General features: G+C 34.9%; 1 protein-coding gene across 8 annotated transcripts in view; it reads left to right on the top strand.

The window, feature by feature from the left end:
* Positions 1-23448, top strand: part of LOC105483204 (chimerin 1) — a 199196-nt gene that overhangs the window by 94362 nt on the left and 81386 nt on the right. Inside the window, exon 1 of one of the 8 annotated variants that reach the window (XM_071072972.1) lies at positions 6860-6977. The exons of the other annotated variants lie outside the window; for them this stretch is intronic. The gene's annotated coding sequence lies outside the window, so the exon portion shown is untranslated. Of the gene's footprint in view, positions 1-6859; positions 6978-23448 lie in introns of those variants that run through there. 8 annotated transcript variants of the gene reach the window in all.

The following is a 23448-nucleotide window of genomic DNA, read 5'->3' as shown; positions in this document are numbered from 1 at the left end:
AGCACTGTTTCTATGTATTATAAAATTGCACCTTTTTTTTTTTCTTACTCTATTTGCAAGCATGGCTTTTGCGTGTTCTCATATCTTACTTTTTAAAAACTGTTTCTTCAGTTATGTAGCATAGGAATTCGCCTATTTCAAGTGTACAGTTCAGTGGTTTTTAGTACATTCACAAAATTATGACGTAATCAATTTTAGAACATTTAATCACCCTGAAAGAACCTCTATACCCATTCACCCTCACTTTCCATTTCTCCTCAGCTCTCCCAGCCCTAGGCAACCACTAATCTACTTTTGTCTCTATTGATGTAAACAACCTAGACATTTCATATAAATGGCATTATATAATATACGTTCTTTTGTGACTGACGTTTTTCCCTTAGCATAATGTTTTCAAAGTTTATCCATGTTGTAGCATGTATAAGTACTTTATTCCTTTTTACTAATGAATAATATTGGAAAAATATTCCAATAGTTGATGGACATTTGAGTTTCTATTTTTTGGCTATTATGAATAATACTGCTGTAAACAACGTTATTAGAATAAAATTGTGTACAAGTTTTTGTATAAACATATGTTTTAATTTTTTGGGGTATATACCTAGGGGTGAAGTTGCTGGGTCATATTGTAACTCAAAAGTAACCTTTTTAGGAATCTTTGAGGAATCATGGAATGGTTTTCCAAAGTGGTTATATCATTATAGTCCCACAGTGGTGTATGAAGGTTCCGGTTTCTTCATGTCCTTTTCAACACTTGTGTTACGTCTCTTTGAATATAGACATCCTAGTATATGTGAAGTGCTATCTTTAAAAACATTTTATCCCCAGCATGGTTTTTATTGACTAGTATTCTGTCTATTCAATCTTCAGTTCTCTCTCAAAAGTATGCATACATAGCAGTGGATTTAAAGTAGAAGGCAGAGAAAGCCAAAAAGCTGATTTCAAGGTCTTTTTGGTGTTTTTATTTTTAAGGCATGGTATAAAGCAAATTTTATTATTTAAGGGTAGAGTTGAGTTTCAAGTACATTTTGGGGCTAATAGAAACTTTTACATAAAGAGGATGGCTGTCTCTCCAGTTATCTACTTTGCAGAGAAGAGCTAGAATCTCATTTGTGTGTCTGCTTTAAGGTACAGTGGAAGACATGCTAGATTCTCTTAATATCTGTTTTTTAGTAACTAGATACAGTCCTAGCATAGGTGGATAATGTGATTCCTTTTCTGTGAATGATTTGGAGCCACCAAATATTTTATTAATGGACTTAACAGTTTTATAAATATAATAATAGCTAACATTTCCAAATATTTACTCTTCCAGGCATTACGGTAAATACTTTATGTGAATTATCTTTTAGATAACCCAAACTTTTTTCATACTGCCACACCCATACAAAGTGATAATGTTGTGTGATACATTAAGGTAAATGTATGAGATTGATCATGGGCCAGTGTGACTGGCTCAAGGACTTCAGTGTATCAGATGCTTTCTGGCCTCTGAAAGGGCTGGACAGATTTGCTGTCTTATAACCCGTAACCTCTGTTCTTGGCAACAGGTTGGAAAACTAAGTTTTATCTATAAAATAAGACCATGTGGTAGATACTATTATTTTCCCCAGTTTACAGATGAGAAAACTAAGGCTTAACTTGCTCAAGAACAAACAGCAAAAAAACTGAGAAATATAACTTGTTTAAAAACAATATCTGGCTGGGCCTGGTGGCTCACGCCTGTAATCCCAGCACTTCAGGAGGCCAAGGTGGGTGGATCACCTGAGGTTGAGAGTTCGAGACCAGCCTGACTAACATGGAGAAACCCCATCTTTACTAAAAATACAAAACTAGCCAGGCGTGGTGGCACATGCCTGTAATCCCAGCTACTCGGGAGGCTGAGGCAGGAGAATCGCTTGAACCTGGGAGGTGGAGGTTGAGGTGAGCCGAGATCACACCATTGCACTCCAGCCTGGGCAACAAGAGCAAAACTCCATCTCAAAACAAACAAACAAAAAAATATATATATATGTCAAAAAACATGCAGCACTTCTTCTAAGTTGTCAAGAGGTGTGACACACAAGTAAACTCTTAGTTTTTAAATCAATGCCATTTTAGTAATTAAGATTTTAAAGTTATCAGCACATTACTATTTTTATAAACAGATATACCTTGTTTAAAGCCTTTAAGGATAAGGTTTATTCCAACTTATTCTCAAGGGTTCACTTTCCACCCCCACCACTCTCAAAAGAGAAAAGCCAAATTAAGTGCATTTGAAGTTTAATAATTTAAACAAAAATCCCATTATAAGATCACTTGGTAGTTATTTGTACTTATAAAAATAATTTTATAGTAACTTTGTATATTTTTTCAAAGAAAAACAGCAATAATTCTTTATAAAAATAACAGCATATTTGCATCTATGTAATTTATTATATTTCTATTATAAAAGCAACACATAGATATGGTTAAAAAAAAACTGAAATAAAAATGTTTAGAATGATAAATTGTAGTACTTTCCCACCGTGACATACTTCTAATTCCACTCCCTAGAGATAACACCATTCACAATTACTTGTCTATCCTTCCAGAAACTGGTCATGCATAAAATATACTTCTGTTTTTATGGCATATATGCATATCGTGCTTTATTTTAAGTGAAAATTGTTAAGGAGTGGCCAACCATAACAGCAAAGATGATCTCTAGTCTTTGCGGAGGTTTGCCCTGTTGTCTGCCTGACTATATAGTTGTGCAATAAACAGCTAATGCCTGACAAAAGCCATCATTACCTGTTTATTTAGTTTTGGCTGATTGGTAGTTTAAGATCATGTTGAGCCAGATTCTGTGAGTTTAGCTTCAGTGCCCAAACTAAACTTATTGTAGCTTTGAGTTTAAAATACTGATAAGATTCCGTTAAGCAAGGGATTTCTGTGAGAGGGTGATATAATCTTTACAGTTCTGAAGATTTTGTGTGAAGAAACTATTGCTGCTATATTAGAAAATGATAAAATGCACTGAAATAAAAAATGTAATTTTGCTAATGATTGAAAACACCCAACAATTCATAACTGAATCTCAAAACATTAGGTTGACTTACAAAGTGAGCTTAGCCAAAGAGTTCCTGAGTAAAGCCAGAGAATCATAGTAGATATTGATAAAGGGGCTTTTGCAGTTTTAAAATATGAAAATTGGTTGAAAGCATTTTTCATGTTAAAGAAGAAGGATCAAAAGGAACTGGGGAAGGATTATGCTGCTAGTAGGCGTTGACGTGTAATGTACTGTGTGTTCTTTTGATCTGATAGCTCATGATAGGTTCAGTTGGTTACCATGGTTTCATTCCATCTCCTGCAAACCTTCTTGTTGTGCTATTTGGAATAAATGAAAAATAATGTTCTGTAGAAAATTTTTCAAAACTGTTTTTCTCCTCTTAGTTTAGATTATGAATCATTTTATGAGAAAATTTTAAGATGTAAGAGTAAGTGATAACACATGATGACAGTAACATTTAGTTCTGCAGTATTGGAAAATTAATATTGATGAAGGGGATAGCACAATTTATTTAAAAATATATTATTGCTAAAAAGCTTTTAAAAAACATTGATATAATAATTCCAGTTTATGTAAGGTATTCTTGCTCAGGTGTTCTTTAATAAAGCAAACTATAGAAAGTAGTTAATATGACACAGTAGGAAATGGGTAGTTTAACATAAGGCATCCCTTACTTGAAAAAATTGGTATGTTCCTGAAAATGTGTTGCAAATTGAACTGTATTGTAAATGCACAAGAGGAGATAGCTATTCAAAAAGATTAGTATTTTTTCCCTGACAAATATACAATACAAAAAATATTTAAAAATGTAGAAAAACACAAAAGCAAAAAGCACCCCTAATTCTACCATCCAGAAATAATCACTGTTAAAACTCTATTGTATGAAATTCTAGCATTTTCCCAAGTTACACAGAAATGACTTTATACCAGGTACACTATATTATGGTATGCTTTTTTTCAGTTAGCTGTGTATCATGAATATTTTCCATGTTGATAAATATATGGGAAGTTTGCTATTTGAATTAATTCTTCATAAGGTCAGGTTTCACCTCCCCTTTTTAAAAATTCTGATTTTCACTTATATTTACTTATTTAAATGTAGGTCTATCAGTAACTTTGTTTTTATTACCATGTGTACTATATAAATGTACTATATATAAAATGCAGAAAAGTAGGAAAAGAAAAATACTATAATCTCATGGCCCTCAAAGACAAACATTATTTTTTGGCATTTATTAAATGTATTTTTGTTGTTATTGTTGTTGCTTTGTTTTTAGAAAACTGCAGTCTCCTTCTAGGTGCTGGAGATACAAGGAAGAACAAAACAGTCAAGATCCTTGGCTTTATGGAGCTTAACAGTTTATTAGGTAGAGAGAGGATTAGACTTTAATGAATTGTCCCACAAATGCCAAGCTAAAAACTGAGGCAAGTTGCTGTGGAAGGAAAGCAAGGGAACTATGAGTGCATAAAGGAGGAGCTGATCTAAACCTGGAGTCTCAACTCTAAATCTAAATTGCAGTCAGGGAAGACTTTTCTGAAAAGGAAAATCTGATTTAAGAACTGAAGGGTTGTTAGAGTGATCTAAAGGAAGAGCGTGAGTGAGAGGGCAAAGAAAAAGAGCCTAGAAGCCGGACCAGCATGTCCATGCAAGGGCTGCAGTGCACATCTCTGAACTGAAAGAAGAGGATGGCCAGGAGCACAGTGAGTTGGAGAGGGAAGAAGTGAGGCTGCACATCTGCTTCTTGTAGGCCACGTTAAGAATTTTGCTCTTTATTCTAAGAGCTAGGGTGACATGACCCAAGTTTGAATTTCCCTTTGGCTTCTGAAGAATAAACAGCTGAAGTAGATCAATAGTGGATGAACACAAGAAAGTTGCTTGTTACCTTTTTTCTTAGTAACCTGTTCATGTCCATTGCCCTATATATTTTGTGTATAGTACTTATGCAACCATTTATTATATTTACCATGCAAGTTTTCTCTATTTTTGTTAGTCTTTGACATAATTTAGTGTTTCCTGGTTACACTTTAGTGAATCTTTTTCTAAGTGAACATTTTATTTTATAAAATTTATTCCATTTTTCTTTGCCCTAGATAGCACACTTCCACAAGAGGTTTGATAGTTACTTTTTTTTTTTTTTTTGAGATGGAGTTTCACTCTTTTTGCCCAGGCTGGGGTGCAATGTCGCAATCTCAGCTCACTGCAACCTCTGCTTCCTGGGTTCAAGTGATTCTCCTGCCTCACCCTCCCGTGTAGCTGGGCATACAGGCACCTGCCACCACACCCGGCTAATTTTGTAGTTTTAGTAGAGACTGGGTTTCACCATGTTGGCCAGGCTGGTCTTGAACTCCTTACCTCAGGTGATCTGCCCACCTTTGCCTCCCAAAGTGTTGGGATTACAGGCGTGAGCCACTGCACCTGGCCTTGATAGTTACGTTTTAAAAATTTTTATGAGACGGCCTTCCTCGCTCTATTGTCTAGCCTGGAGTGTGATCATAGCTCACTGTATCCTGGAACTCCTTAGCTGAAGTGATCCTCCTGCTTCAGCCTCCCAAGTAGCTAGGACTACAGGTACATGTCACCATACCTGGCTAATTTTTTCATTTTTATCTGGAGACAGGGTGCCACCAGGCCGGTCTTGAACTGGCCGCCTCCTGAGCTCCTGGCCCGAGAAGCAATCCTCCCTTCTCAGGGTCCCAAAGTGCTGTGATTTTAGTTGTGACTCACTGCCCCTGGCCTTGGTAGTTACATTTATTCTCTTCTAGATTTTGTGGTGTGTTTTATACATGTAACTTGTTTATCCACCAATAATTTATGAGATATTATGTTATATATATTATATATTATATGAGATAAATATTTTCCCAACTGTATTTAATACTTTCTTCAAAATATTAATAGGTACCACAGAAGTAAAGTAGAATATATTTGGGGATTGTTGCATACTGTATCCCTGTCCTGGGGATATTTTTTGTTTGTTTGTTTTTGTTTATGAGACAGAGTCTGGCTCTGTCGCCCAGACTGGAGTGCAGTGGCGTGATGTCAGCTCACTGCAACCTCCGCCTCCTGGGTTCAAGCGAGATTCTCCTGCCTCAGCCTCCTGAGTAGCTGGGATTACAGGCGCCCACAGCCATGCCCAGCTATTTTTTGTATTCTTAGTAGAGATAGGGTTTCACTGTGTTGCCAGGCTGATCTCGAACTCCTGACCTTGTGATCCGCCCGCCTTGGCCTCCCAAAGTGCTGGGATTACAGGTGTGAGCCACAATGCCTGGCCAACCTGGGGATAGTTTTAAAGACTCTGAGAAGTTTTGCAATGAAACAAAATGAACATACATATACACATAAAAACTGACAGTTTGTTATTTCCCTAACTTTTTTGAAGATAGATTACACTAATGTCTCACAGAATTTCACATGGTATAATTCTAAGATTTGTTTGCTAATAGCCAAGCAGTGGTTCAAATTCAATCCTGGTGGCCTTTCTGTCCCCCTTCCCAATTTTGGGGAATTATTCTTAACGTCTTATTGCTGTCAACTCTACTTTGGAATTTGACAAGTTCCTCAAAATTGAGGTTACATTTATTTTTCCTGTCCTTAATTTTAGTCAAAAAGACATGGCTAGGTACATAGATCAGGTTTTGGCAAGCTTTTTCTGTAAAGGATCCTATAGTAAATATTTTAGGCATTGCAGACCAATTGAGAATATTATGTTATATAGATACTTGTGTAGCTGTTTAAAATGTAACCACTGAAAAATTTAAAACCAATGTTTAACCTGTTGGTGATACAATAATAGGCAGTGGCCTAGATTTCCCTCTAGAGTTAAAGTTTGGCGACCTCTGTCTGTTACTGCTACCATCTTTGGCAAATCTTTGACCTCTTTACACAATCTAGAGTTGACATATTTACTCAGTCGCAAACACAGGGACAAGAAGATATTCACAGGATGTAAGTGTTTTTTTTTTTTTTTTTCACTTTGCTTTTGTTGTTCTCATATAATTGCTATTATTTTTTACTGATGATTTTTAAACTTACCTATACTGTGACTCTTTCTAATTCATATGTATTGTGTCTGTCTTCTCCTGAGTGCCCTACCTTTTCAATTACCAAAATATTTCTTAGACTAGGCTTCTTAAACCACTTTTTCATTCAAAAAGCATCAACTGGTATAAATGTATATAAAAAAGGAATTGAGAAGGTAACAAGGCTGTGTGGGGGTCTAGGAACCAAAGGAGCCTGTCCCACTGGCAGCCAAGGAGTTTTAAAGCTCTGTGACTCCCCCAGGATTTTCTTGGAATTTTCCAAGCAAGCCCAATTCCCATAAAAATAACTAAAATTGTACTCTTTATTTTTCCTATATCATTGTAACAGACAGACAAGAGCATATTTTGGGGTGGCAATAATAGGTAATTGAGAATATTTTAGGGACTTCCTGTTTATATATTTTTTTAGTTTATTAATTTTGTTATTATGGTAGAATTCTTAGACAAGAATTTTCTGCCACTGTTGGGGAGAAAGTTAACATAGAATCACCTTTTTAAAAATTTATCGTAGTATGCCCAGAGAGACATGATCTTGTAGAAAAAAACTCTTGAAATAATGAAATTATTCTATCTTTGCAGTAAGGAATGAGAACTGGAATTAGGTTTGACTACAAGTAACTCGGTAAGAAGTTACAATTTCTTTGTTTTTTTTTGAGACAATCTTGCTCTGTTGCTAGGCTGGAGTGCAGTGGCACCCTCTTGGGTCACTGCAACCTCCGCCTCCTGGGTTCAAGTGATTCTCCTGCCTCAGCCTCCCAAGTAGGTGGGACTACAGGTGCGCACCACCACACCCAGCTAATTTTTGTATTTTTTTTTTTTTTTTTTTTTTAGTAGAGACAGGGTTTCACCATGTTGGCCAGGATGGTCTCAATCTCCTGACCTCGTGATCCGCCCACCTCGGCTTCCCAAGTGCTGGGATTACAGGTGTGAGCCACCGCACACGGCCAGAAGTGACAATTTCTTTCCCAAAATAGTTGTTTATTTTTCTCCCATGTTCAAAGAATTGGGAGTGACTTCAAGGCTGGTGTGGCTCTCCACAAGGTGAGAGGCCCAGACTAGTTCCATTTTGTTGCTTTTCCTGTGTGTGGCACCCAAATTTATCTCGTGGTAGCTGCAAGGCACCATGCACATTCCAGCTAATGAGACGGAGAGGGGTGAAGATACCATTTTGATTTATTCTCATTTGTCACTCCTACCAGCAAGGTAAAAGAAGCTGAGAAATGTAGTCATTAGTTTAGGGAGCCGTGTTCACACCTGAAAACCAGAACTCTATCACTAATAAAAAAGAGAGAAATGATTATTGGGAGGCTATCAGTAGTCTCTGCAGCAGAAATAAAAGATGGATTTCTGTCAGATTTAGGAGCAAGTCATTCAGTTGCAGAAATACTTTAAGTGCATTCTTTCCTTCTCTCTGCCTCTTTTTTTCACCGCAGGCCTTTTTTTATTAATAGTCCCAGAAGAGAATAGATTGTGAATCAGTTCTAAGGAACCTATTATTTCTGTGTTGTCTGAACTGTCTTGCTTAGCCAACTTTCATTTTCATTGTATTTATTTTTGTGTTTTCTATCGAGTTATGAGTTTGCTTGTTTTCCAAATAAAAGTACTTACATATATAGGTAGCTTAACTAGCCACTAGATGGGCTGATGAAACTCTACATTGCTTCTTTGAACTACCTTAGGAACTGAGGGGAATACTTTATTACATGGAGCTAAACTTTGGAGTATTTTGATTTTTTTAAACTATCCTGCCAGTAGAACTAACACGTCTAAGACGTATCTGAAAATATATATGTTTATATATATGTGTATATATGTATAACACACACAAGCACACAGAGGTTTATTTTCTCTGTTGATAATTCTGTTGTGATCTTAAGGCAAATGTTGATCTTCTGTCATTTATGCTGACAACCGTTCAAGGACAGGCTTCTGCTCTGCCAAAATACAAAAGAGTAAATGCATTTCTCTTACATTATAATGTGCCAAACAATAAAAATTCAGTAAGTGTACACAATAAGATATTGCTTTATTCAGGAATAATCATCTTTTCAGTCTTTAAAATCAGCAAATTTCAGAAACTGGATAAGAGAACAAGGTTGCAAATGGTTATCCAGCATTTTATATCCAAATTTTGCCAGAACACACAGATTTTGGAATACACCAATTTTAGAATTTGCCAGAATGTATCAATAGAAGGTGGGAGGAGAAATTCCTTTCTTTCTTTGCTTCCCTCCTCTCTGTACTCTTTCACATTTAATTATAAACCATTTCACTAAATTTATATATATAATTTGAACGTTGATATGATATTTACAGCATAGGTAAAAAGGTAATTTATACCATTAGATAATATATGTATATTTTATATATATATATGGTTGGTGATATTCACTAACCAACAAATACAAATTTTGAAGATTTGTTGATAAACAGAATTAAGTACAGTGGTGTTGGAAACAGAAAAACTAGAAGCACCAATACCCATCACCATTAAAGGTTAAATGTTTAATGTAGTCATTATCTGAATTTACTCATTTACTTTGCAGGTTAAGAGGATGAATATGATATACACAAAATGTGGGCTTCTGTGTAGTGCTGTCTGCATGTCTTTCTCAAAATTGTGTAAAAGCGTGATGTGACAAACTGAATTGGACTGACATAATTTTCAGCACAAATACATGTATTGGTTACTAAAATACTTTTATTGAAAGATATATATTAAGTTCATATAGTTACCTACCTAATTAAACTGTCCTCTCTAGCCCAGCCAGATGTCACCATATGCTTTTTAGAAAACTGTGATTTAAAAGTGTTTAGTTTTTAAGAAATTAGCAAAGCTAAGGAAGAGGTGACAGGCTGGTAACATGCCTTGAAAACAGTATGAAATAAAATAAGGAACTTGATTTTTAGAGGGAGGAGAATACAGATAAATATGTGAAGTTAAGAGGTTTGTGTTTTCTCTTTTATAAGCTTAACTTTTAGCATATCTAATACCTAGAGAAGTTAATGAGTTATGTAGCAGTATCCAGTTCTATCTCAGGAATACACACCAGGCTCTTTATACTGTACTGGGGCTTATAATGAACATACGTAGATTTCATATATAAAGGAGTTTTTTTTTTAATTTTAGATTTGGTCTTTGTGACTTCTCATTTTCCAGCTTCTATAATTAAAAAAAAAAACTGAAGCCCAAAATTATTAAGAACTTTATAAATGTCATATAAGCATACATAGATGTGGATTTAGAGTCAGTATAAGTGTTTTGGGTGTTCTTAATTAATTGGTCCGAAGTCACTTTCCTCTTTTATCAGAAATGTTTCAATGTCTTGATTTTAAGCACATTGACTTCTCTCTGCTCACTGAAACTGTTGATGAACCTTCAGCTCTCCTCTGTGAACAGTTTTTTGTGAGTTGAGCTGAGGAGAAAATGGAAACTTTGCATATATATAATTAATACTTATGGTAGAATCTGAAGGGATTGAGATTTCAGAGACCTACTTTGCTGTGAATAGCATAATTTTTCAGATGGTCCATTCAGTTTTTGGATTAAGGGTAATGACTTCTGTTGTCTTGCATGAAGAGATGTGTTTGGATTTACAGAGGGAAGGGCAGCTATTAATTTGTCTCAATGGATTGTCCGTTTGGTTCTAATCTATACCCCTGTTTTTCTGAAGTTGCTTATTTATCTTTTTTAACTTAATAATTTTTAAGTGCAATTACAGTATTGTTAACTCTATGCACTTTGTTGTACAACAGATCTCCAGAACTTTTTCCTCTTGTGTGACTGAAACTCTATAGCCATTGAACAACTCCCCATTTCCACCTTCCTCCTACCCCATAGCAGCCACCATTCTACTTTTTGTTTGCATGATTTTGACTACTCTAGATATCCATATAAGTGGATTCTTTTTATGATTGGCTTATTTCACTTAACATGATGTCCTCACAGTTCATCCGTGTTGTAGCATATGAAAGGATTTCCTTCATTTTAAAAGCTGAATAATACTCCATTGTGTGTGTGTGTGTGTGTGTGTATACACACAGTAGTCCTCTCTTATCTGTGGTGTATACATTGAAGACCCCAGTGGATGCCTGAAACTGTGGATAGTACTAAATCCTGTGTGTCTGTCTGTGTGTGTGTGTGTGTGTGTGTGTGTGTGTGTGTGTGTATACACACAGTAGTCCTCTCTTATCTGCGGTGTATACATTGAAGACCCCAGTGGATGCCTGAAACTGTGGATAGTACTAAATCCTGTGTGTCTGTGTGTGTGTGTATGTGTGTGTGTGTGTATACTATGTTTTTTCCAGATGATAATGAGCTACTAAGTGACTAACAGGTAGGTAGCTTATACAACATGAATATGCTGGATAAAGGGACAGTTCATGTCCTGGGAGAGACAGAGAGTGAAGAGGCAAGATTTCATCATGCTATTCAGAATGGCGCACAATGTAAGACATGTGAATTATTTATTTCTGAAATTTTCCATTTAATATTTTCAGACCGTGGTTGACCATAGGTAACTGAAACCACAGAAAACGAAACCATGGATAAGGTGGACTACTGTACCACATTTTCTTTATCCACTCATCCATCAATGGACGTCTTGGTTGCTTTCACATCTTGGCTATCGTGAACAATGCTGCCGTGAATATGGGTGTGCAAGTACCTTCAAGATCCTGTTTTCCATCCTTTTGAATAGATATGCGGTAGTCGGATTGCTGGGTCATTTTTATTTTTGAGGAACCCCCATACTGTTTTTCATAGTGTTTTTCACCATTTTACAGTCTCACCAACTGTACACAAGCATTCCATTTTCTCCACATCCTCACCAGTATTTGTTATTTTCTGGCTTTTTATTTTTGATAGTGACCATTTTAATGGCCATGAAGTGATATCTCATTATGGTTTTGATTTGCATTTCCCTGATGATTAGTGATGTTGAACATCTTTTCATATGCTTTTTGGTCATTTGTACGTCTTCTTTGGAGAAATGTCTATTCCTTTGGCCAGTTTTTAACTGGGTTATTACTGCCTTTTGGTTATTGAGTTGTAGGAGTTCTTTATATGTTTTATATATTCTGGATATTAGCCCCATATCTGATAATATGGTTTACAAATATTTCCTCCCATTCCCTAGGTTACCTTTTCACTCTGTTGATTGTTTCCTTCATTGTGCAGAAGTTTTTTGTGCTATAGTGCCATTTGTCTGTTTTTGCTTTTGTTACTTGTGCTTTTGGTGTCATAGCGAAGAAATTACTGCCCATTCCAATGTCATGAAGTTTTTCCCCTGTGTTTTGTTCTAGGAGTTCCGTTGTTTCAGGTCTTCTATTTAGGTCTTTAATCCATTTTGAGTTGATGTTTGTACATGGTGTATACAAATGATTCCTTTGCATATAGACATCTAGATTTCCCAACACTATTTGTTGAAGAGACTATCCTTTTCCTGTTGTGTAGTCTTGGTACTCTTGTTAAAGATCATTTGACCATACACATGAGAGTTTATATCTATTCTCTTTCACTGGTCTGTGTCCAAAACCATACAGTTTTGATTACTGTAGCTTTGTAGCTTTGTTATATACTTTGAAATGAGGACATTTGAGGCCTCCAGCCTTGTTTGTCTTTTTCAAGATTGTTTTGGCCGTTGGTGGTCTTTTGAGATTTCATATGAATTTCAGGATTTTTTTCTATATCTTTAAAAATCCTATGGAGGTTTTAGTAGGGATTGCTTTAGTTTATAGATTGCTTTGGATAGTATGGACATTTTAACAATATTAAGTCTTCTAACCCGTAAACATGAGTGTCTTTGCATTAATTTGAGTCGTCTTCAATTTCTTTCAGTGATGTTTTGTAGTTTTCAGTATAGAAGTCTTTTGCCTCTTAAGTTTATTTCTAAGTATTTTATTCTTTTTGATACCCTTGTAAATGGAATTGTTTTCTTAGTTACCCTTTCAGATTGTTCATTGTTACTGCATAGAAATATAGCTGATTTTTCAGTTTTGATTTTTATATCCTGCAATTTTACTGAATTCATTTTTTTGGTTCTAATAGTTTTCTTGTGGAGTCTTTGAGGTTTTCTACATATAAGATGATGCCATCTGTGAACAGAGGTAATTTTACTTGTTCCTTTGCAATTTGGATGCTTTTAATTTGTTTTTCTTGCCTAATTGCTCTGCCAAGAACTTCCAGTACTAGGTTGAATAGAAGTGGTGAGAGTGGCCATCCTTGCCTTGTTCCTGATCTTAGAGGAAGAGCTTTCAGTTTTTCAGCATTAAATTTGATATAAGGTGAGGGCTTTTCATCTATGACCCTTCTTATGCTGAGGTAATTTCCTTCTATTCCCAGTTTGTTGGTGTTTTTGTTTTTTGATTTTTGTTTTTAAATCATGCAAGGGTGCTGAATTTAGCTAGATACTTTTTCTGCATCAATTCAGGTGATCATGTGATTGTTGCCCTTCATTTTGTCAATGTGGTATATTACATTTATTGATTCTGTATGGTGACTCATTTTGCATCCCGGGGTAAATTTCATTTTATGTATGTAATTCTTTTAATGTGCTATTTAATTCGGTTCACTAGGTTGTTAAGGATTTTTGTTTCAATATTCATCAAGGATATTGGTCTATAGTTTTCTTGTAGTAATCTTTGTCTGGCTTTGGTATCACAGTAATGCTAGCATCATAAAATGAGTTGGGAAATATTCCTTCCTGTCTTAGTCTGTTTGTGCTGCTGTAACAAAATACAGCAGACTGGGTAATATATAGACAATTGATATTTATTTCTCATAGTACTGGCATCTGGTAAATCTAAGACCATGGTGTTAGCACATTTGGTGTCTGATGAGGGCCCAGACTTTGCTTCCAAGATGGCAATTTGAACACTGTGTTCTCACATTGTGAAAGGAACAGAAGGGAAAAAGGGCCAAACCCTTTGTGAAGCCTCTTTTATAAAGGCTTTAATTCCATTTACAAAGTAAGAGCCCTTGTGAACCGATTGTTTCATAAAGGCCCCACCTCTTAATACTCCCGCATTGGAGATTAAGTTTTAACATTAATTTTGCAGGGGACACAGACATTCAAATAACACCTCCTCTTCAAATTTTTAGAAGAGTCTGAGAAGGAATGACAATTATTCTTTTTTAAATGTTTGGTAGAGTTTTTCACTGAAACCATCTGGTCCTGGCCTTTTCTTTATTGGGAGGCTGTTGATTACTGATTTGATGTCCTTGCTAGTTATAGGTCTGTTCAGATTTTCTGTTTCTTTATAATTCAGTCTTGGTAGGTTTTATATTTATGTGAATTAATTCATTTTTAGGTTATCCAGTTTGTTGACATATAATTATTCATGGTCATTTCTTTTACTTTTTATTTTTGTGGCATCTGTTGTAATGTTTCTTGTTTCACTTCTGATTTATATGAGTCTTTGCTATAGTTTTCTTAATGGCTTGTCAATTTTGTTGATCTTTTTAAAAAACTAACTCATAGTCGATTTTTTTCCTCTGTTGTTTTTCTAGGGTCTATTTTGTTTATTTCAGCTCTAATCACTGCTGTTACCTTCCTTTTGCTAACTTTGGGTTTTATTGGACCTTTTTTTCCCCCTAGTTCCTTGAGGTATAAAATTATTTGATTGGGATCTTTCTTTTTTAATATAAGTATTTACCACTATAAACTGCCTCTTAGTTCTGCTCTTGCTGCATCCCAAAAGTATGTTGTGCTTTTATTTTCATTTGTCTCAAGATATTTTCTCGTTTTCCTTGTGATTTCATCTTTGACCCATAGTTTTTCCAAGAGTATATTATTTAATTTCCACATATTTGTGAATTTTTTAGTTTTTCTACTGCTATTGATATCTAGTTTCATTTCATTGTGATCAGAAAAGATACTTGGTATGATTTCAGCCTCCTTAAATTTTTTAAGACTTGTTTTGAGGCCTACTGGAGAATATTCCATGTATATGTGAGAAGAATGTGCATTCTTCTGCTGTTTGGTGGAGTGTTCTGTGTATGCCTGTTAGGTTCAGTTGGGGTATAGTGCTGTTTAAGTCTTCCTATTCCTTGTTGACTGTCTATCTGGTTTTTCTATTCATTATTAAAGTAGGGTATGGAAATTTCCTACTATTATGTTACTATGAATTTCTCCTTTCAATTCTGTCAGTGTTAGCTTTGTATATTTGGGTGCTCTAATAGGTGAATATATATATATATATATATATATTTTTTTTTTCCCCTTCCTCTTCTTCTTGTTTGAGATGGTCTTGCTGTATTGCCCATGCTGGTCTCAAACTTCTGGGCTTAAATGATGCTTCTGCCTTGGCCTCTTGAGTAGCTGGGACTAGGACAGGTACACACTATGCATCTGGCTAGGTGCCTGTATCCTTATATTTATACGTGCTATATCTTTTTGGTGAATTGACCCTTTTATTATCATACAATGTTCTTCTTTGCCTCTTGTAACAGTTTTTTACTTAGTAAAAGTCTGTTTTCCCTGATACAAGTATGGTCACCTGCCTTCCTTTGGTTACCATTTGCATGGAATATAAAGATATCCACCGTTTCACTCTTGGCCTGTGTGTTTTTACGTCTAAGATGAGTCTTTTGTAGACAGTGTATAGTTGAATCTTGCTTGTATATTTATTCAGCCACTCTCTATCTTTCAATTGGAAAGTTTAATCCATTTACATTTAAACTAATTATGGATAGTGGAGGACTTACTATTGCCATTTTGTTAATTGTTTTCTGCTTATCTTATAGCTATTGTCACTGTTCTCTGGTTGCTTTCATTTTTGTTTCATTCTTTTTTTTTTTTATGTGCTTTGATTCCCTTCTCGTTTTCTTTTGTATATTTCATGTATATACATACACACACACACACACACACAAATTTATTGTGGTTAGAATTCTTCAAGCTTCTTGAATTTGGATTTCTATTTCCTTTCCTCAAACTTGGGATATGATTTCTTCAAATTAGCTCTACTGCTTTTTCTCTTTCTGGAATTCCCATAATGTGTATATTGATACACTTCATAGTATCCGGTAAGTCCCTTAGGATTTCTTCACTTTTTTAAGTTCATTTTTCTCTTTATTCTTTGGGGCCAGTAATTTCAAATGACCTGTCTTTAAGTTTGCTGATTCTTCTGCTATATAAAGTCTGCTGTTGAACCCCTTTTTAATCCATTTATTGTATTCTTCAGCTATAGAATTTATTGGTTTCTTTTTTATAGTTTCTGTGTCTTTGTTGATTTTATTTTGTCATGCATTTTTTTCCTTGACATTGTTTAGTTGCTTATCTGTGTTGTCTTGTAGATCATTGAGTTTCTTTTAGACATTTATTTTGAATTCTTTTTCAGATGTTTCATAGATACCCATTTCTATGGCTTTAGTTTCAGGATATTTATTTTGTTCCATTGATTGTGCTATTTCCTTGTTTCTTCATATGCTTTATAAGTTCATTCTTGTTTTTAGCTGAGTGTGTTTGAAAAAAATAACCACCTTTTTCAGCCTTTATGGACTGGTTTCATACAGGAGAAAACCTTTATCAATTAACCTATGTAGAGATTCTAGGGGCCTCTAAAACCTTTTAGGGGAGATGTGTTTTCTCTGGCCTTGTGTGTGTAATTTCCCAGTTAGAGAGATTTGCTGGTTTCTTTTTCAGGAGCTTTTAATCTCTTGCTCCCTCTGGTATCTGTGGGTAGTTTTGCAGGTTCTTGGTCTGCAGCAGCAATCTGTCCCACTCTCCCCTGAATCAAGTGAGACGTTAGTCCCTTGAATGGCTCCCTGAAAAGTTGGAACACCATATTCACACTCCAGTCTTCTCCCTCCCACCTTTGGTGGATTCACACCGGGCTGCACTGGCTTCTCTGTGGCACCATAAGACCTCTTTTGCTGCTGCACGCCATCCTTACATTACCAGTTCCATTATTGCTTTGAGTTCTGTGAGGCAAGAGGAAAAACAATCCTTCAAGAAACCCTCTGAAAAGCCAACATTGCATGCATGTTCTTCTTCCTGCTACTCTCCCCCATCACCCAGAAGCTGCAAAAAGAGCTTAACTATGCCAGCTTGGGGAAGAGGTTATTGTGGATAAAGTGAAATGGCTCTTCTTACCTTTCAATGCACCTCTTCTGGGCTTTGCACTTACCTGGAGTACTGCAACTTCTTAATTGGTTTCTGAAGTTCTCATAAAGGTATTTTGATTTATTGATATATTACCCTTATCTTATTAAATGCACTGAATGTTTGTTTTGATTTGTCTCCCCTCAACACCCCATATTTCCCTTTCTTCCTTGAGTATAGAACAGATCTATGAATGCTTCATGTTATCCCCAGGCTACAATTGCCACCTTATGGTTCTTGTCATCCTTCCGAGTGAGTGTTTCTCCCTCCTCTTGCTCCCCATCTGCTCTTATTTCAGACAATTGTGTAGCTTTTGGCTCAGCTTCTGCTCTCAATTATGGTTATTCTCCAAGCTGCAGATTGACCTTTCCTGCTAGGACTTTCAAAATTTCGCCAAGGGTTCCAATAACTGTTTGCTGCCAGGCTTTTAGGTTCACTGAAAAAAAAAAATCTCTTCATGACTCAGGTGTTTTGATTTTTAGAGATGGTACCTAATGTGCAAGGTTATATTTGAGTCTCTATTGAATATGGTTTTTCCTGGTGCTTTTGATCATATAGTTATTAATTTATTTTCTGAAAATATCTTCACATGTTCTATAAATATACCTAAGTGCAGGCACTACCTATAGTAAATATTTATAAGTCTATCTGTCTTTAAAAATGAACTAAGGTCCTCCAGGGCAGAAATGACATCTTGTACATCTTGGTTTCCTTAAACCTTGTGCAGTGGTTGGCATATACTGGGCTTATTTAGTAGAATTGCATTGAATAATAAATTGTCAGACTTAGAACGCTTTTCTATGATACAGTTCTTGGCATAAATAAGAAACTGCAGAAATCCATTTTTCATTCTGTTTACCACTCTTGTCTTAGGACCTCTTAAGTAGACAGATATTTATGATTTCTTTGTTATGTTGCTCTAAAAAATACATAGCCTAATTATGGGGCTTTTGATAATCTTTTTGGCCTTGTGATTTTAAATAAATATAGGTGGTTGATTATTCAGAACATGCCTTTGCAGTCAGACAGTCCTGGATTCAAATTCTGTTTTACATTTTCTATATGACTTTGGGCAAGTTACTGTATCTCCCTAAATTTCAGTTTCCTTATCTATTAAATGAGGATGTAATAATAATAATAATAATAATAATACCTCCTAGAGATACTGGAGGGATTATTTGAGATAATACATACGTGGTGCCTAGGATATAACACTAAAAAAGTGTTAGATAGTATTATTAAAATAAACACACAGAGATACATTCTGTGTTACATTTTAAGCCTTTTGCTTCTTAGCCATTAAAAATCAACAAGTGGTAACTATTGTTATGTTGATAATTATTTTTTTCATCTAATAGGTTGATTATATCTGATGCCTAATATCTTCATTAGAGAGAAAAGCTAATTAACCCCAGAAACTAAGTAGCAAATACAAATATGGTTTATTGCTTTTCCAGAGTCAGAAATCCTAGTATAGTTGTATTTAAAGTCTGATAAGAATAGCCAGCAGCTTAATGTAATTTTTTATCTTAAAAACTTAGCTCTCCAAGCACAAAATAATACATGTTATATAATTCCATTTATATAAAATAGAAAATTAAAGCAACAGAAAACAGATTAAGTGGTTAAATAGGACAAGGCCAAACTGCAGAAAAGCATGAGGAAGCCATTGGAGGTATTGGAAATGTTCTACATCTTGACCATGATAATAATATATACCAAAACACATTGAATTGTGCACTTTCAGTGGAAGCAGTTTATTCTATGTAAATTATACATTAATAAATGGATTTTTTTTTAGTAAGACTTTTTTTCTGAGAAAAATGTGGTACTCTGCTGATTGTTAATGAATACTAAGTCCTAAACCTAAAGGCATGTACTTGACCAAATTTAGGTCTGTGTCTGCTCATTTATAGTAGCATCCTGCCCATATGGAAATCAGACTGTTAGCAGCGTCAGACCTCCAAAATATGGTCCTGAAGCTGGAAATAAATGGGAAATGCCTAAATACCCATCACAAAACCCATACCTTTATTCCAAAAGAGTGCTCAATAATCCCAATCAGAGTCTATTTAAGACAGTTTTATATAAAAATTAATAAATCCTTTTGTCTTGTTTCCAAGCTTACAGTGGATAAAAAGCAAATTGGAAGGAGAACACAGTTAATAACCTGCAAGGAGGACTTAAAAATATAAAACTAGATCTAAGAACTAGAAGTTCAATAATTGGGGTCAATTTAGGTTAGAGAAAGGCAACTCAATACACTACAATAGTCTCTGGGATGTTTCTGTATTCAAACAGTAATATGTTAATAAACTTGAGTCATCAAGAAAAATGTTAAATTGTATTCCACATATGATACTTAGGATGGTGTAATTTATATAGAAATGATTAAATGAAAGCATTGTATTGTTTAACAGAATTAAATAGGGATCTGAAAAATCTACATATGAATTTGTGGGTTTGTGTTTGTACACACGCTCACACTTATGTATTACTCTGTGCTTTTGTAGACTTCTGTCACAGTGTGACTTTTTATCCTGACATAGTAGTAGCCTCATTTATAGTAAGATTTCAGTTAGCTTTTAGTGGGACCAAACACCAACTCTTGAATAAGCCAAGTCTATTATTAATTATTCAAACATATTGATTATTTCTAGGCCTATTCTAGTTTTTAAATGATTGGAATATGTGTAAAATACCTTTCTGTAAGTACAAATATAAATTTATGTAGTAGCGGGACACAATATTTAATATTGGTCCTATGGTTTAGCAGTAAAATGAAACATAGTAGGTAGCAGAAGTTACTATAATTGGCTCACTACATTAAAAAAGTTGTTTGTAGGCCAGGCTCACTAATGTAATCCCAGCACTTTTGAAGGCTGAGGCAGGCAGGTCACATGTAGCCAGGAGTTCAAGACCAGCCTGGCCAACATGGCAAAACCCCAACTCTGCTAAATGTTAGCTGGGCTTGGTGGTGCACATCTGTAATCCCAGCTACTCGGGATTACTTGAACCAGGGAAGTGGAGGTTGCAGTGAGCCAAGATTATGCCACTGTACTCCAGCCTGGGTAACAGAGGGAGACTCTGTCTCAGAAAAAAAAAGACAAGTTGTTTATCATTTATTTACTCCCAACTGTCAATAGAAAAAGCAGCTTCATATTATACCGGTCATCACACTAAGACCATTATGGCTGCGTAAATGGCAAACACTCTATCATGGTAATTATCACTTTTTAAATTATGTCCAACAAAACTACAGTAATCTGATTATATTTTGGCAGTTATATGTAATTTCTGTATATTTTTAAGAATTCTTTTTATTATTACATATAGCTAGCTAACTTAGGTGAAACCATTTATGAAGCCTTTACTAATTCTATTCCACTTACTTAGGAGGCATGATATATGCCAAGTACTATGCCTGTCTCTGGTGCTTTAAAGTGAGTAAAACTAATAACCTGTTCTTAAGGACTCACAGGTAATAGCAAACCATTAACAATTTTCGAGAAGGAAAAAGCATGTGATAGGATCCCTCAAACGCATAATAGTAATTATCACAGTATATGTCCCATAACTTTTTCTATTTTACTGGATACTTAATGTGGTTTCCAGGTTTAGCTATTTATGGATGTTGCTGCCAGATGTATATATATGCTGGCACATATAATCACACATATTGTCTAGGATATTACCTAGGAGTAGGATTAATATGTTGTAGGGTATGTATATATTCAACTTTAGTAAATAATATAAAACTCCTTCGTTAAACAATATAGCAGGTACTGATAATATTAGCTACTCTGTATCCTTGCTGGTACTTAGTATTGTTAAGCTTGTTAAATTTTGCCAGTCTGAGGATTTATTTGCAATTACTGGACTATTTTGTGAGGACCAGTTCTTGGTGTGGGTGTGCTTTCATCCATTGTGTAAATGTGTGTTCTTCCATTATAATAAAAATTTTTGAGTTATTACTTTGATTCCTTCCCCTTCCATTTTGTCTCTTCTCTCTTTCTATAAATGTTAGACTTTCTGGATTGATTCTCTATCTTAATTATTTTCTCTCCTTTTTTATTTTTATCTTTTTGTCTTTTTGTTCTTTAAAATTTTCTCAACTTTATCTTTTTTAAAAAAGACTTTCATTTATGCTATATTCCTTTTTCTACTTATTTTTCTATGTATTCTATATTCCTTTTTTATAGCATTCTAATTTTTTTTGTTAAATTCTGTTCAAGAACAGGAACAGGAAACATCTTATTTTGGGTTTTTGAGCGTATTTTCATTCCCATGCATGATTTTGTTTCCTCTAACTTGCCTTGATTCTGTTTGTTTATCATAGTCTTTGTCTTTCATGAGAGTTTTCCTCGGATGTCAGGTGATCCTTGGCTGTCTGCTCATACTCAAGCATATGGGACACTAAAAAGCTGGCTTGTAGTTATGAGAGCTTGGGGGAAGCCTGACAATTATAGGATGATGGTCTCTACTCTTAAGTCTTTTTAGTTGAGTTGATCAGATTTCCAAGAGTAGAATCTTTCAGTCTCCTATCAGGGAAGGTACAAGCCTTCTGATAACCTCATGTTGAAGAGAAATGGAGGTATCAGTTTCCTCAGTATTTAAATTTTAGGTATTTAAAACTTTCACTTAGTTTTCAAGATGATACCTCTGCTTGTATTCCCTTAGTTCCCTATCTCCATGTTTTATCCTGCCTAGAAAACAGAACTTAAGTCTTCTGCCATGGTGGGGAAGGGATAACAATGGGGACAGGATTGGGGAGGGCAGGAGGAATATCTAACTGCTTCTTTAACAGACTTCAAGTTAATCCTTCCAGAGCTATGTCAGTTCCACTGTTCAGAAGATAGCTTCTTTGGAAGTTTAATTAGGCAAATTGGATTTCTTCTGAAAATGATTTATTTGGCCAAGGAAATATCATTATGAGTTGACATAATTTAATACTTTTCCCCATAATCCAAAATTATATAGCAAGATAGACAAAAGTCATAGCTTAACAAAGTTTTGGATGGGAGATCATTTAAGGCTTTGTCTTCCATAGCCTTCCTTAATTTATAGAATTCATCTAAATTTATTTTTTAGTATTTAATTGAATGCATCATCATATTCTTATTTCTGTTTCAACTTTTCTTCCAAGAGTATCTTATGATTCAATGAATGTGTGAGATATTTATATTTCACCATTAGATTAGCTTTTTTGACTCTGGCAAACAACACACAAATTATATTTATGATAAATAAAAGTGTTTTTGTATGTTGGTTGCGGGAAATACTTCTAACATTTTATTGTTAGCTTAGACCAGTGTGTTGTATGTGTTTTGTTTTCTGTTTGTTAACACAAAACATCTGTTAGCTTGGAGCTTTCCTTCAAAGAGATTCTTTCAAATCACTTTGGCCTCAAATTAGAATTAATTCTTGGTTTTGTACAAAGTAAAGTAAAATTCTGAAAGCTATTCTTTATACATTTTTTCATCATTTTTTTCTTCTAGACTGAATTTGTTGCCGATATGATTTATTTGCTGAAAAATAGAAAATATGGTATATTAAGGATTTTGTTTATTTTGGAAAAGATGTTAGAATTATATATCTTGAAAGGCATCTGAATGCATCTGGGCACAGCATTAAACAGCTTTTTAAAATAGGAAACCCAAAACCTGGAATCACTGGAGGAAGATGTTCTTTCTAGAAAGCGGTATTATGTACAACAGTAGCAGTTAAAAGCCTTTCTTTTCTATTTGTTTACTATAGTACCACTCTGGAAAAAATGAATTTTCATCTTGTTGAACTCTACCTAGATGAGAATTGGGCCTATTCAGCTTCAAGTATGTTCACCAAGGAATAAACAGCTATTAAGCAAGGGCAGAGTCAGATAATAAAAGGAAAAGATGAAAAGAAAATTATCCTATAAAAGTCAAAGGGAAATGATTTTGGCAGCTATATGTAATTTCTGTATATTTTTAAAAATTCTTTTTATTATTACATATAGCTAGCTAACTTAGGGGAAACCATTTATGAAGTCTTTACTAATTTTATTCCACTTACTTAGGAGACATGATATATGCCAAGTACTATGCCTGTCTCTGGTGCTTTAAAGTAAGTAAAACTAATAACCAATTCTTAAGGACTCATAGGCAATATGAGTAGCCCTCAATAGTTTTTACAAATCAGTGCTCTGCAGTCAAGGGTTCAGTAGTTGTCACTAGGTCCACTTAATATGTCCTGCTTTCAATATATGTAAATCTCTCGGCTTTCGCCTTTGAA

This window comes from Macaca nemestrina, chromosome 11, assembly GCF_043159975.1.
Source record: "Macaca nemestrina isolate mMacNem1 chromosome 11, mMacNem.hap1, whole genome shotgun sequence".
Classification (NCBI taxonomy): domain Eukaryota; kingdom Metazoa; phylum Chordata; class Mammalia; order Primates; family Cercopithecidae; genus Macaca; species Macaca nemestrina.
The sequence above is the reverse complement of the archived record's forward strand: the minus strand, read 5'-3'. Positions and strand labels throughout refer to the sequence as shown.